Genomic DNA, 13,489 nt, shown 5'->3' on the forward strand with positions numbered 1-13,489 from the left:
GAATTATACAGAATAGGGAATAGCACTTCCTCCTGCCATTCTATTGTTTGTAGCTTTATGAACTCATACTCCATGCATCGGATGAAGTGAGCTCTGCTCATGAAAGCTTATGCTGGAATAAACGTTATTAGTTTTACTGGAATCCTACACAAGAAAGGATTGTTGTAACTTCCCACTTAACCTTTTCCTCCTGTGAAGAAAGAAGAGGAGGTAGTAACAAAATATTGCAGCAACACATGAACGACAAGAAAGAATGTCTTCATTCCACAACAACAGAATCTGTAACTATGGGTGGAGCAAGAGCACCACAAAATATTGCAAAACCAGTCACAGTTACTTGTATTACAGCACCTTAGCACCTGTTTCTGAAGTGGTGTCATGGCTCCATTTCCCTTTTGCCCCATCTGTTACAGATATTGATTTGAATCAATTACACACGTTATATATTTTTGAAAGCTTTGTATGATCTTTAGCACAGTTCACCTGCAGGTTGTAGGAAAAATATAGGCATCTTTGTAAAAGTAGGTGGAAAAGAGCTCAAGACAGACAATTTCTTTTAATTACTAGAAAAGACTATCTGTTAATCTTGCTTGTAGTAGCATCAAAGCTTTATAAGAAACTAATCAGCCCAGGTGTGCAATTATATCATAAATTAGCTTTAGCAAAACATTACATGATATAAAATGGAAGAATCAGCTAGAGCTAGGACCAATGATATTTTTATAATATTGTCACATGCTAAAGATTTGTCTGTAGATATCAATGAATATAATCAGATGCCACATATATAAGGAATTATTATCTGAATGAAGGCAATCTTGTGCAAAAGATTTTAGGTCAGAAATCTATGCATCTGTGTATCAATAAAAATTCCAATGCATTTCAGTTAATTAATTATGGTTTGATTTTATATCCCTTGTATTTAGTTATGGTTGAGAATTGATTTCTCATTTCATGTATAATTTCATTACTGGTAAGATTCTGTTTAACTTGGGATCTTGCTTAAATAAAAAGGTTTATTTCAATAAAGAATAAAGATTCAAACTCTAAAATAAGTTTCTGTGTGTAGTGATGGGAAAGAGAAACAAGAAGAATCCGTATAGATATTTTGAACTGAGAAACATTCTCTAAAGAGGTCCTGGTTATCAAACCCTTTTTTGTAGTCCTTTGAAGCTGACCAGTTTCAAGAGTAACACTTGTAATTTGGATGCCTCCAAGCTCTAATTGTGAACTGACACATTATTCCATTACACATCTATGAAGCAGAATGATGTATTTGTTACTGGTCACACAGCAAAAAATACTTGCCAAAATCAATTCTTTCAGACCAGCCGCGAACATGACATCCTGTCGTTCATGATGAACTCTTCAAAAACAGTACTTGCTTTGAGCAGAATGGCACCGTCATCTATGCTAAGCAGACTTCTAGCAATGGAGATAAACTGGACAAACACATGCCCCACCTTAGTGTCATGTTTGATGTGGAATTTCTCTGTGTTCAACAGGGGAAAAGCGCATGTGCATTCAGTTGAAGGCTACCATTAGGCTGGGAGGGGATTTGAAGTGGCATCTTAGAATTATTCATTGTACTGCCTGAGGTGTGTTTTGTTGGGGTATTTTTGCTGGACATCTAGAACCATCACAGATATTAAGAGACCAGAGACTCTATAGACTATTTTAGACCACCATTTAACAATCCTGATAGCTATGCAAAAGGGTAGATACAAACCAGGGCCGATTCCAGACGGCCCTCTGCATTCTGAAACGTCGCGCTTTCTCGCGCAAGTTTTGCGCAACCTCGCGTGAGAAAACGCGTTATTTCACGTTTTCCACGCGACGACGCGCGACATTTCGGAATGCAGAGGGCCGTCTGGAATCGGCCCAGGACTGGCTCTTTGCCTCAGCAAAGAGATGCTTTGTTGAAGAAGCAAATGGGCAATAGGAAACCTATCAGCAGTTGCCATGGCACCTATGGGCACCATGTTGGGGATAACTGCTTGGAATCACAATTTACTAGTGCCAACAGAGGTTGTAAGAAAGTTATCCTCTAACCTAAAGTTGAGGCATGTTTCCTCAGCACTCTAAGTACTGTGGGTCCTACCATGTTATCTTTCTGTTTGCTAGAAACCTGGTGAGATATGTGTAAGATTGTGGCCTTGAAATTAAACAAAAATATTAAATCCTGATGGGTAAAAATCAATAAGCATGGAGGTCAGCATCACCATTTGGAACTCTGAAGTTATGAAAAGCTTACAGTAACACAATACCGTTCATTAAGCCATTAATGTTAAGTTCTTCCACCCTTTAGCTACTAAAAGAAACAGTGAGCTTCATTATAATACTTCTGGTGAGGAAAATGCCCTATATTTAGCTTCTCCCTATTATAAGCATCAGCACCTGTGCTTTTTGCAATGTGGCAGTAACACACAGGGACAGGTGGTCTTTCAGAGCCATATGCAGTGGAGGAAAGAGCTATGTTTGTGTATAAAACAGGACTTCATCTATTCTTGGAGAAATTAGAATTCTTCATGGTCAAAAAGACACAAAAATGGTGACAGAAAGAATGAAGAATTTCTCAGTAGAAACAAAAATCAGTGGGTTCTTCCCTGAAAAAATGGCCTGCATGATGCGGCGATATAGTTAGAAGTTGGCATTATAAAGCAAAATGTACCATATAGCACTTGTCAAACTGTCACAGCCGTAGGACAATCAGGTAACACTTTTTCTCATTTTTACCTCCCCAGAGCTGTCGTGGGAATACTAACATTGTAAACTGTGATGGACAGAACAAAATCATCTGCTGGAGAAGCATTTCCTGTTTATGGATTCTGAATCCCAACAGCAGCGTACAACATTTTTACTTTCATCCAATCTCCTTGCTGTCTACATGGAGTTTACAATTTACATATACCCTCTGTGCCTACTTCTACCTCTCCTCTTCATTCTGTAGAAGAAGTGAGAGAAAAAAGTAATAACATTAAAGAAAACCCTGTTGGCTAGTTTGAGAGGCAAAAACTCCCAAACAAACGCTATACCAAAGATCTGACCATGATTTCCAAGGAAAATAGCCTTTTGCAGACAAGATCAATCTGCTTAAGGGGAAAAATGTGGATTATATAACCATTTTAATTAGGGTGAGGCAAAATGCACATTACAATATATAAAGTGAATGCTATGTAATATCTTTATTCCAGTATCTTTGTGGCGTTTCTACCACAGGTTTTTCGAATGACATTCTGCAACGCACTATATAATAATGCAAAGCCAGTGCCCTTATATGTATTTGTGGATTGCTTTCTAAATGAATCATCTGGTAGCAAAAGTCTTTGTGTAATGATAATTAGTCTTCATAAACAAATACAATAATAAAATGCAAGCGGTGTTAATTTCATGCTCTGGAGGAAAACAAATTATGGGATTCTCATCTCATTAATAATGTCTTGCCTATCTGCCTGGATAGGTGCAGTTCCTCGTTCATTGGATTAAAATCTTTGTTAACTTATTGAAAATTCCCATTTTGCTGTTCCAAGATACATATTCAAGGTATATTTTATGCCTGAGAGCAATAGTAAGGAGTTTGAGTATTTTGAAAGCCACTATGATGATTAAGTATCATTTGAAATGATTCTGTCCCTTTTATTTATGTCTGGCCTTTCTTGCACAAACCTGGCAGTGTATGGATGATTCCCTGGAGGTGTATGGAGTGTATGTACACTAATCAAAGTGTATGGAGCGTTCCCTGGCAGTGTATGGAGGATTTCCTGGAGGTATCCACTCACTGATCATATTCAAGCTTCAGCAAGGATGTTGCATCATGTATCTTCACTGTTTTATTTTATCAAATACTAGAGGGATGTCTGCTTTGTGCAAGACAAGGGGGTGTCTCAAGAAAAAAGTGCTTTGCCTTTCAAAATTATTTCTAGCTTGCTGACATCAGAGTTGCTGCACATTAGGAGAAACATCATTCTGGAATTGGGACTATTTTGGCAATTATTCTTACTTGGGAATAACCAATACTGTTATCCCATGCAGATAGTTTCAGGTGTGTAGTTGTGTTGGTATGGAGAAGAGTGAGATTTGGGTTCAGCAGCACCTTTATTATTATTATTGTTGTTGTTGTTGTTGTTGCTACCATCATCATCATTATAATTGATTGATTGATAATCCTCCCAAGTGGGCTCACGGCGGGTTACAGCAATAGATAAGAATTACAATTGATAAAACAATACAATCACAGAGTCAATTATCACAAACATAATTTCCAGTAACCTAGATGGGCCCCCTTCCCTTTTCCCTGCACGTCATACACATAAGAAAGGGTGGAGGTGTGAGTTAATAACACTGACTATAACTCATCATGTGTGGGGAGAGCAGATGATCATATCCCCCACCCCCCGCCCCATAGAAGACCGGCTCCAGGGTCTGAGCTTTTGAGAGAGGGCGCTCTGACTCTCAAAAGCTCATACCATAGAAATCTAGTTGGTCTTTAAGGTGCTACTGGACCCAAATCCCATGCAGAGTTACTCCAGCCCCAATTTCACTGATTTCAATTATCTGAGACTGAAGTAAATTCGCGCAGGATTACATTGGACCTGGGAGATCCACATTCACATTCCTGCTCTGCCATGAAGCTTTCCAGATCACCTTGGTCAGATACTCTCTTTCAGTCAGTTATGAAGATAAAATAGAGGATGGGTGGAATGATGTCCCCCCCCAAGCACCCTAGAGGAAGGGTGGGATAAGAAGATATTAAATAAACAGATAATTGACCTGCTAATCAATGACATGGAAGCATTCCAATGATATCAACTGGACAGTTAAATGCATTTTGAATCAAAGCACCTTCATGGCTCAAATCCAGACCATACATTTGTAAAGAAAAGTTTTCTAAACATTCTATAAACTTTGTTCAATACTAGTTAAGCCTGCACATTCAGCAGATGCTATTTAAACTATTTAACTATTAAACAAACCGATTCTGATGTTAACATATCCTACAAAATGGTTTTATATGCCCTGGCTGCAAAAAAAATACAGGCTAATGCTGTGCTTAAGGGATTAAATTAACACTGAACATTGTGGATTTTTACTGGTTTTATTAACTGTGTATACTTTTATTGTCCTATAGGAATTTGACAACCAGCAATGGTTTAATGGTTTTATCCAATTTTAAATTTTATTGTTTTGACTATGTCACATCAATTTCGTTCAAGCGTGTTTCTGTTTTTATTCTTATTTGTGACTTGTAATGGCATATGGCTAAATACAATAAGCCTTTCATACTTCAGCTATTAAACATGCTATTTAAACAGATTTAAACTGATTTAATTGTCAGCGGTTTCTGACTCTCAAACTATCATTAGAACAGGATATTTGTACCGGAATATCTGTTATGCCCCCCCTACTGTTCTTAGGGCATTTTGTAGGAGGGAGTCACAGAAAAAAATTGCCTATGTGGATACAAGTTTGATATGAAGCATATTTTTTGTACAGTGTCCAACTCAGAAATACACTTTCAATCATGCAGTTCCAAAGGTTGACAGTGCAGCCAACCCTTGCCACACCCTTCTAAAGTCTATTTCAGTAAATGGGGAGTATAACTCTGCTTACACTTGCACTGTTAATGGAAAGTGTGTGCAACCCAGGGCAACAGTTTCCTCCCATTTTCCTCTCCCACCGCAGGCTCCAGCTTTACATACAATACTGTTTCTGAGGGTCTCTGGAATAAAATTTTAAGGTGTGAGAGAGAGGGCTCAGTGAACGCAGCAGTAAGGACAGTCCAGCTCCATAATGGCCCTAGATGACTGAATGCACCCCTTCCTACGTACCTACGCTGACTACAACTTGAGTATATTTCCATACGAACCCAGAACATGGGCCTCTTTTATTTCACTCCCTGTCTGTGATTTGTTTCCTATGACTCTCTCTCTCCCTTTCTTTTTCATCCTCCCCCAAAGGTTACACGATGCCACTTTTGTATCACACCCCCCATAAGTCCATGGATCATGGCACCATTGTGGCTATACAACAGCCAAAGATCAGTGATGCACATTTGGCTTCCATCTGCTGTCCTATATTAACATCCCTCAAATTGAATAGCACGCAATTGTATGCACATGTACTTGAGATCAGGTTCACTGAACTCTGTGGCAGTTACTTCTAAGTAAACATGCATACGAGCTATCGTTCCTTTTCTTTTCTTGTCCGTCTCCCCTCTTCTCCTCTTCTCTTTCCATTCTTTCTTTCTGCCGCGCACACACAGGATCGCGCGTCAATCCAATTCACATTTCTTTAAGAGCAGGTCCCACTGAACACAGTGAGAATTGACTTCCGAGGGGGGACTTCTGCTTGTATTGCCTCTCAGAAGGCAGCATACAAATGCAACGTAATAGGACAGCGACCCTACACAGATTTACCTGAGAACAAGCGCCACTGAACGGAGTAGGACTTACTTCCAAGCAACCATGCCCCGCTAAGCATGCATAGCTGACTTGGAGTTCACATTCTCACAAACCCTACTGAGTCTGCACACGCTGAGTTGCACGGCAGGGCCACCACCATACCGTGCTACATTCTTAAGCAAATCACGATGAACAGCTGGACAGGCTTTGGGCTTCCACAGACTTCCATATCCACGGAACTCCCCGCATTCCGCCACAACGCAAGAAGCAAGTCCACGCCTGTTGCCGTGGAAACCAGGAGGCCGGGACAAGGCGCCCATGGACAGAGGCGCGATGACATCAACAGGCCGCGTCGGATGGAAGGGAGGGGCGGAGCTGGAGCCGAGCGGCAAGGGGGCGGAGCCAGAGGGCCGGGAGCCTGGCCGGGGTTCCCTCGCTCGCTTGCCGGAGGGGAGCGCCCGGCGGCTTCGCCGTAGTCTCGCTGCGCCCTCGGCTCGTTTTAAGCGGAGTTGCAAGAAGCGGAACGCGCGCGCCTGCGGAGACCCCCGGCCCAGGTAGGGTTGCAGTGAGGGAAACGTCTCCCAAGAGGGGAGATGGTAAGTCGGTGGGAGGGATCGAAGGGCATCTGTCGAATCGCGCGCTCGGCAGTGCTGGCGGTCTCCTGTTGAAGGGTCGGGGCTTGAAGTCCCGGTTTCGAGCTTCTTCCTGCCCCTAAATTGCAGATTTATGGGGAGCTTTCTTCGTGGGCGTGGCGCTCTGCACATGGTCAAGGGGTCTCTTTTCCTCTAGAGTTCTAGTAAGGGCTGAGATTCAAGACAACTTGCTGGTTCTTATTTGGTGAGGCCTGGTTCAGAATTAAATCCTGAGCATGTTCATTCTGCCCTCTCCCCAGTCTGTTTTCTGTTTCTTGCTTCTTTTCCTGTTACTCCGCCTCCTTTCTGCATGTTGATGGATAGTTATTTTACTAATTTAAAGGGCCTGTCTGTAAATTGTGTCCTTAAAACCAACAAAACATCCAAATCTCTGTCATACTGGGCCCCATTTCAGTGAGTATCAAATCCTCCTTCCTATCACAGCTTTGCTACCCACACCTGTCTCCCATTGTAGATGGCCCCCAGTCTCTGAGTGTGGAACTGGATGGGGAGGGGGGATTGCAGTTAATCTGGGATAAAAACAAGTGTATGTGTGTAAAGCAGCGTCATGTCACATCTGGCTTATGGTAGCCCCGGAAGGTTTTCAAGGCAAGAGACAAACGGGGGTGTTTTGCCATAGCCTGCCTGTGTGTAGCAACCCTGGACTTCCTTGGTGATCTCCTATCCAAATACTAACCAGGCCCAATCCTGCTTAGCTTCTAAGAGTTGATGACATCAGAGTAGCCTCGGCCTTCCAGGCCAGAGTTAAAAAAAGAGAGTACATTTCTAAAACATCCTTTATATTGAGCAGTGCTATAGACATGCGTACTAACATGAGCATGGTGGCTTGTATATTTTATTTTTTACGGGCTACTTTCTCTGTGTAGTTTTTCCATTCTACCATCTACCATCTTTTACTTAGTGTAGGGCTAAAGAAAATGAGAGACAGATAGAGCATGTTTCCTTGATGCCAGTTCTGTCCGGCTCTTCTGTAGTACTAACATTTATGATTTTTCATTTGATCTTGGAAGACTAAATTCTCTCCTTTCTTGATAGAGCAACAAAAAGACCTGTATCTGCTTACAACTCTTTCAAGAGGAATCACCATAGCTTCCCCCTAGAACTTGCTTAAGCTGGTGATCTCTACTGATAGTTTAAACAGAAATGTTTTAAGCCTCATTCTCTGCTTATTTGCTTAGAAGTATGTACTTCCCTTAACTTTGTATCCTTAATTGTTCAGAGTTTTCTGTAATAAGGGATCTCTTTTTCTCAGATTAATACTTAGTCTTTTGCTTCTGGTTTATTAGAGAGTTTTTCAGCCTTTGATAATATGCTGTACATTTACTATTTGAAACCATCGTGTCAATTTCAGTACAATGAATTTGAATTTTTGGTGGATCTGCCTTTCCGGTATCTGTATAGCTGTAGATCCAGAGGAGTTAGCTGTGTTAGTCTGTAGTAGCAAAATAGAAAAGAGTCCAGTAGCACCTTTAGCTGTACTGTAGTATAATAGGATCCTTGCTTATTGTCTTTGTTTATCTTGGTTTTTCCTTCCTTCCCACAGTCTTCCCCATGTCAAATTGTAGATCATGATCTCCGCTGGCAAGGATCTGTCTTGCACTTAGCAACATGCCAGACTTATTGATGGTACTATATTAATCATAATAATGATAATGGAGCAGAGTCAGAAATGTGCAAATTTCTGTTGTACATCGCTGAGTTCTTGGAGGGTGAATTTTTGTTGTTTTGTACTTCATCAGTTTGTTTGAAAAAGGACTGAAAAGACAATGAGTATATGATAGTTAACCTGCCCTATACACAGGGGTTGTCAATGTCTAAATAAAATATTAGCAGGAATGTGTAAAAAATAAATAAAAGTCTAAGAGGAAAGATTGAAGGAGCTGAGTATGTTCAGCTTGGAGCTGGCAACATAGAGAGGAGACATGATGGTTGTACTCTTGAAATATCCAGAAGGGTTGTTATATGGTCAAGGACAAAGAGTTGTTCTGTGCCGCTCCAGGAGTTACGACTAGATTTTGATTGGTTTTATTGCTGCTGTTAAAGTTAAAGTTTTGTTTTTGTTTGCTGCCTGTTGAGTGCATCATCTAAAAAGAGAGAGTGCTTTTTTCTTGAGAATTATAGTTCACATGTCAGTTTGCACAAGTGTAATTGACTGATTTACATGCATGTGATTAAGTGACTGAGATGCCTTAGATTAACATGTCTAAAAAAAGTTACCGTCATGTTTGGAGTTCTAAGCACTACTACACAACTAAACAGGAGACAACTGATGCTTCATATTTTACATATCCACTCTCTCTTTGAATCCACCCAAAGCCCCCAGAACAACTTTCTTTGCAATCAGAGAGCCATTCTTGATTAAACAACATGCTGGAAGACCCGTTGATGCCTTTCCAGTACATTTGTTCTTTGTCCTGACTTGGACCCCAAGAGGTCCTGACTTGAATGATATATCTGAGGACTTGGACCCCAAGAGGTCCTGACTTGGACCACAGCATGTGCCATTTTCCTAATCTTGCATGCCCCTTGGAGCTGCTGTTTGCCCCTGGGAGAAGCATACATGCATATTTTCCCCAGCTGGGGTGGGATGGGGGTGAGCTGTCAGAATTTGAGGACTGGACAGCTGTGTCTTTCCAGGGAAGGAGTTAAAACTCTTCAGTGGAGGCAGCACTTAATGTTTACCTAGAAAAAATGTGCTGGCGATCCACTCATGGAGTTCCCAGTATCTTGTCTAGGTATGTTCAATCAGATCAGTTAAACAGACCCAGCTGCGCTAACCTCCGTTTTGAAATGGCTTATAGTTAGTTACCCAGCGAGTAAGAATAGAGTGTCTGAGGAGAGAGAGAGAATTTTCCTCACTGTTACTTGCATGTTCATTCTTTTAAATTGTTTTTCTTTGCCCACTGGTTCTTTTGCAAACTCCTGAGAGTCATTTTTGGCAAGTGCTGGTATATGAGAGAACAGGTCATTGTTGGCTTTTAATTCATTATATTGTTTATATCTTACTCTTCTGCTTGGGGCAGATCTCTAAGGTCTGATTATAAACATGAATTTACATTGTATTAATGCAGGCCATGGGCTCATCTGGCTATGTATTCTGTGATTGGCAGTGGGTGCTCTGGAGTCTCAGGCAGCTGAAGGTCTTTTCTAATGTTTGTTATTAGAGATGCCAGAAACCTGGTGCCCTGTGCCTTATATGGAAACACTTAGTCACAGCTCTTAACACAATTACAAATAATTATGCAAAACTACCTCGTATTTATATTCATTGCAGCTTGAATAGTCAAAATGTATTTAACAGGAAGTGTTATTCATCAAGGTCTGAATAAAGATGAAGCTTTTCTCATCTGGTACTGGTATTAAATTAGCTTAATAAAATTAAGGGCATTAGTTTATTGTGATGTGAATAATATATCTGAATGCTACATAGAAATGTCACAGCTTGTACATCTTCCACTGAAAGGCCTTTTGACTCCATTTTTACAAATCTTTTCTTGTCTGTGTGTTCATTTACTAGCAGATGATTTGCTGCTTTATTATTATTTGTTTATAGCATGTCTTTCTCACTGAGACCCAAAGCAGATTACATTGCAAAGCAGACTACATACTGCAAGTGAAATACAATATAATCAACAGCTAGTATGTTCACTGAGCAAAGTACAAAAATCAACAATAGGATATTCAGTGACCAGATACAATAGGGAATGGTCACAGAAAATTTGAAACAACCATAAGGCCGAGGACAGAGATGAAATCTTCCAGAAACAAAGCATAGCTAGTGAACATGGCATGTTTAGTAATGTAGAAATTCCCTAGTAGGAGCAGATTTGTATTAGCAGACTGTGCCCAGTAGCATAATCTATATTCCTGATCCCTACCATAGCATCTCTCTAAGCTATTTCTTATGACACAGCCCTACAATCTGGGTAGAAATCCCTCCTGAATAATTCAGTTCAGTTTTGTATAGCTTGCAGAAAACCATCTAGTCTATGACAGCTTAAGCTGCATCTGTTCTGTTAGTCTTTAATAGAGAACAATATATTATGTACTTTTCTTTTAGCATAATTCTAAGAAGGGTATTTAGGTAGCAATTTAAAATTCGTATGTAAACTTTGAGTGCAGTTTCTGTTTCTTTTTGCAACTGTGGTTTTCCCCCCTGAAAAGTGAAACAAGGAATAATTATGTGGGAGTTGTAATTATGTAGTGATGTCAGACTAGGATCTGGGAGATCCAAGTTGGATCCTCATTCATGTATGGAAGCTTGCTAGGTGACTACAGACTAGTCATTCAATCTAGCCTACCTCACAGTGTTGTTGTAAGGATAAACTGGAGGAGGGGAGAATGATGTTGTCGGCTGTTTTAAGTCCTTGGTTTCTTTTATTCAGGGACAATGTAGGGGGTGAAGTCATGGTCTGCAGTTGTAGGGGCTAATTTTTGGAATTCACTGCTCTATCTTAAAAACACTTGAGTCTTCAGGACGTGTGGTTGGATACTTGTTTGGATCATCAAAATGACAAAGCTGTTTCACATAATCTGAGAGAAAAAATGCACTTAAAAAGACGTCAATAAAAACCTTCTTTTTATAAGAAATTTTATTTAAAAAGAAAAGATGTAAAAAAAAAATAGAAAGTGCATAGTAAAAGATTATACAAACACTATATTGGAAATTGAAACTTATACAATCTTATTTAAAAGGTACATTTGGAATTAGTTTGAGACTTATACAAGCACTGTATTGAAAATTAGATGGAACTAGTTAGAAGAATACATTCAAAATTTGCCGTAACTAAATATAATTGTGTAATAACTCTCCATCTCTCTCCTTAGTTAATTTTACTTATAGAAGCTATAATATTAGCTTCTATTTTCCTTCCCTTAATTCTCTATTTTTATCTTCTTATCTTTATACTAAGTTACCTTAGTTAATGTTAATTTCTTCCTAAATAGTCAAAGAAATCCTTCCATTTTCCCCAAAATTCAGCTATTGGTCTGTTATGCAGATAAGTAGTTAATTTATCCATTGATGCGTCAATAAAAGCCTTCTTGACAGCATTTGTGTTTCCTCAAAGCATATGAGTGTTAAATATTTTGAGGGTATATGAATTACAAGTATAACACATGGAATAGCCTTAGGGGTTTATGGCATCTTCCAGACAGACATTATTCCACTTCTCATTCAAAATTGAAGCTCTGTTTTTAAGAACAGCTGCACAAAGTCCTCCACAAATTGTTCTCTTTCCAGGTTTCTCCCATCCTTTGCATGTTTTCTCAAAGCTGCTTTGCTGTAGGCTTTTCAGGGAGAACAAAGTCCAAGAAAGAGAGTGAGGTTTTCCTCAAGGTTTTTTTTCTTCAGTTTTGGCTCCCTACTGCTTCAGTTTATTTCCTGATTTCTGTACACATTTTTTGCCTTTAGTTTTCACTTCAGTTTTTTTTGTTTCCACCCCCCCCACCCCCCTGGTTCTTTTGAGACCTCTCTTACCCCAATCTTTTTCTGGAAGCAGATTTTGAGCCAGTGCCCGCCCACACCTTGCCTGATACCCACCAAGTGTTTTTAGAAAGTGGGTAGGACTGGGTAGGGCTTTTGCCAAGCATGGCTTCTGATTGACTATTGGAGATTTGATGGACTGTGGAGATTTTTAAAGACACTGCTTTGGCAGAAGCTGTTTCCACAGCATGAGGATCTTCAATGCGTGAGTGAAGGTAAGCTGTAGCAGCCATTTTGTGGCAGCCTGTTTGTTGCTGTGCCCAGCACCCTGTGTCAAAGCTCCAAATGTGCCCACAGGCTCAAAAAGGTTGGAAACTGCTGGCATAATGTTTTTTTCTGTTTTGTTGCGCCTGCTCCAACCCACCTCCAACCTACTTTTTGATTATTGGACACTTGTTATGGTCAAACCACTTCTCCCTCATCTTCCTTCTCCTCCTTCTGGTTGTGTTTTCAATCTTTTGAAAATCATCTATTTCATATCACTATACTGAGCTGTTATGATGTGCCCCCCCCTTGACTTAAATAACTTAAATGGCACTAGAGGCACTTTAAAATTCAAATATAACAAAATATTTTATTTAACATTGAGGGGAAAGGTCAGGTGAAATCGGGGGCTGAAAATTTCTGAGGTCACTCAGTATAGATAACTCTGAGGTAAAATCAGTTACATGCACAGACTTAAGGTCTAATGTTTCAGTCTAAGGAGAGTTTCTTAAACTCTTCACACTTACTTAAATCTTTATGTTGAGAGGCTTTAGTTCCAGTGTTTTCCCAAACAGTCTAGTACACTTTCTTTGAGTCTTCTCTTACTCTTTTTGGTTTCCAGAAGGCTGGTACCTTCTTTCTAGTACCCAAACCCCTTTTCTTGAAACACCAATACTCATCTTGAGTTTTTAACTGACCCTTAAGGTCTTCAAAGGCAGTTTTTAACCACACCAGACCAAGGATCT

The 13,489-nt window shown here is 40.0% G+C and overlaps 1 protein-coding gene across 1 annotated transcript in view; it reads left to right on the forward strand.

Annotated features, from left to right (window-relative positions):
* The first annotated feature begins 6,804 nt into the window (after positions 1-6,804).
* MICU1 (mitochondrial calcium uptake 1) overlaps positions 6,805-13,489 on the forward strand; it is a 171,185-nt gene continuing 164,500 nt past the window's right edge. The window contains exon 1 of the mRNA XM_054983650.1: positions 6,805-6,955. The gene's annotated coding sequence lies outside the window, so the exon portion shown is untranslated. The remainder of the gene's footprint in view (positions 6,956-13,489) is intronic.

The sequence above is a fragment of the Eublepharis macularius genome, chromosome 6 (assembly GCF_028583425.1).
Source record: "Eublepharis macularius isolate TG4126 chromosome 6, MPM_Emac_v1.0, whole genome shotgun sequence".
Taxonomy (NCBI): domain Eukaryota; kingdom Metazoa; phylum Chordata; class Lepidosauria; order Squamata; family Eublepharidae; genus Eublepharis; species Eublepharis macularius.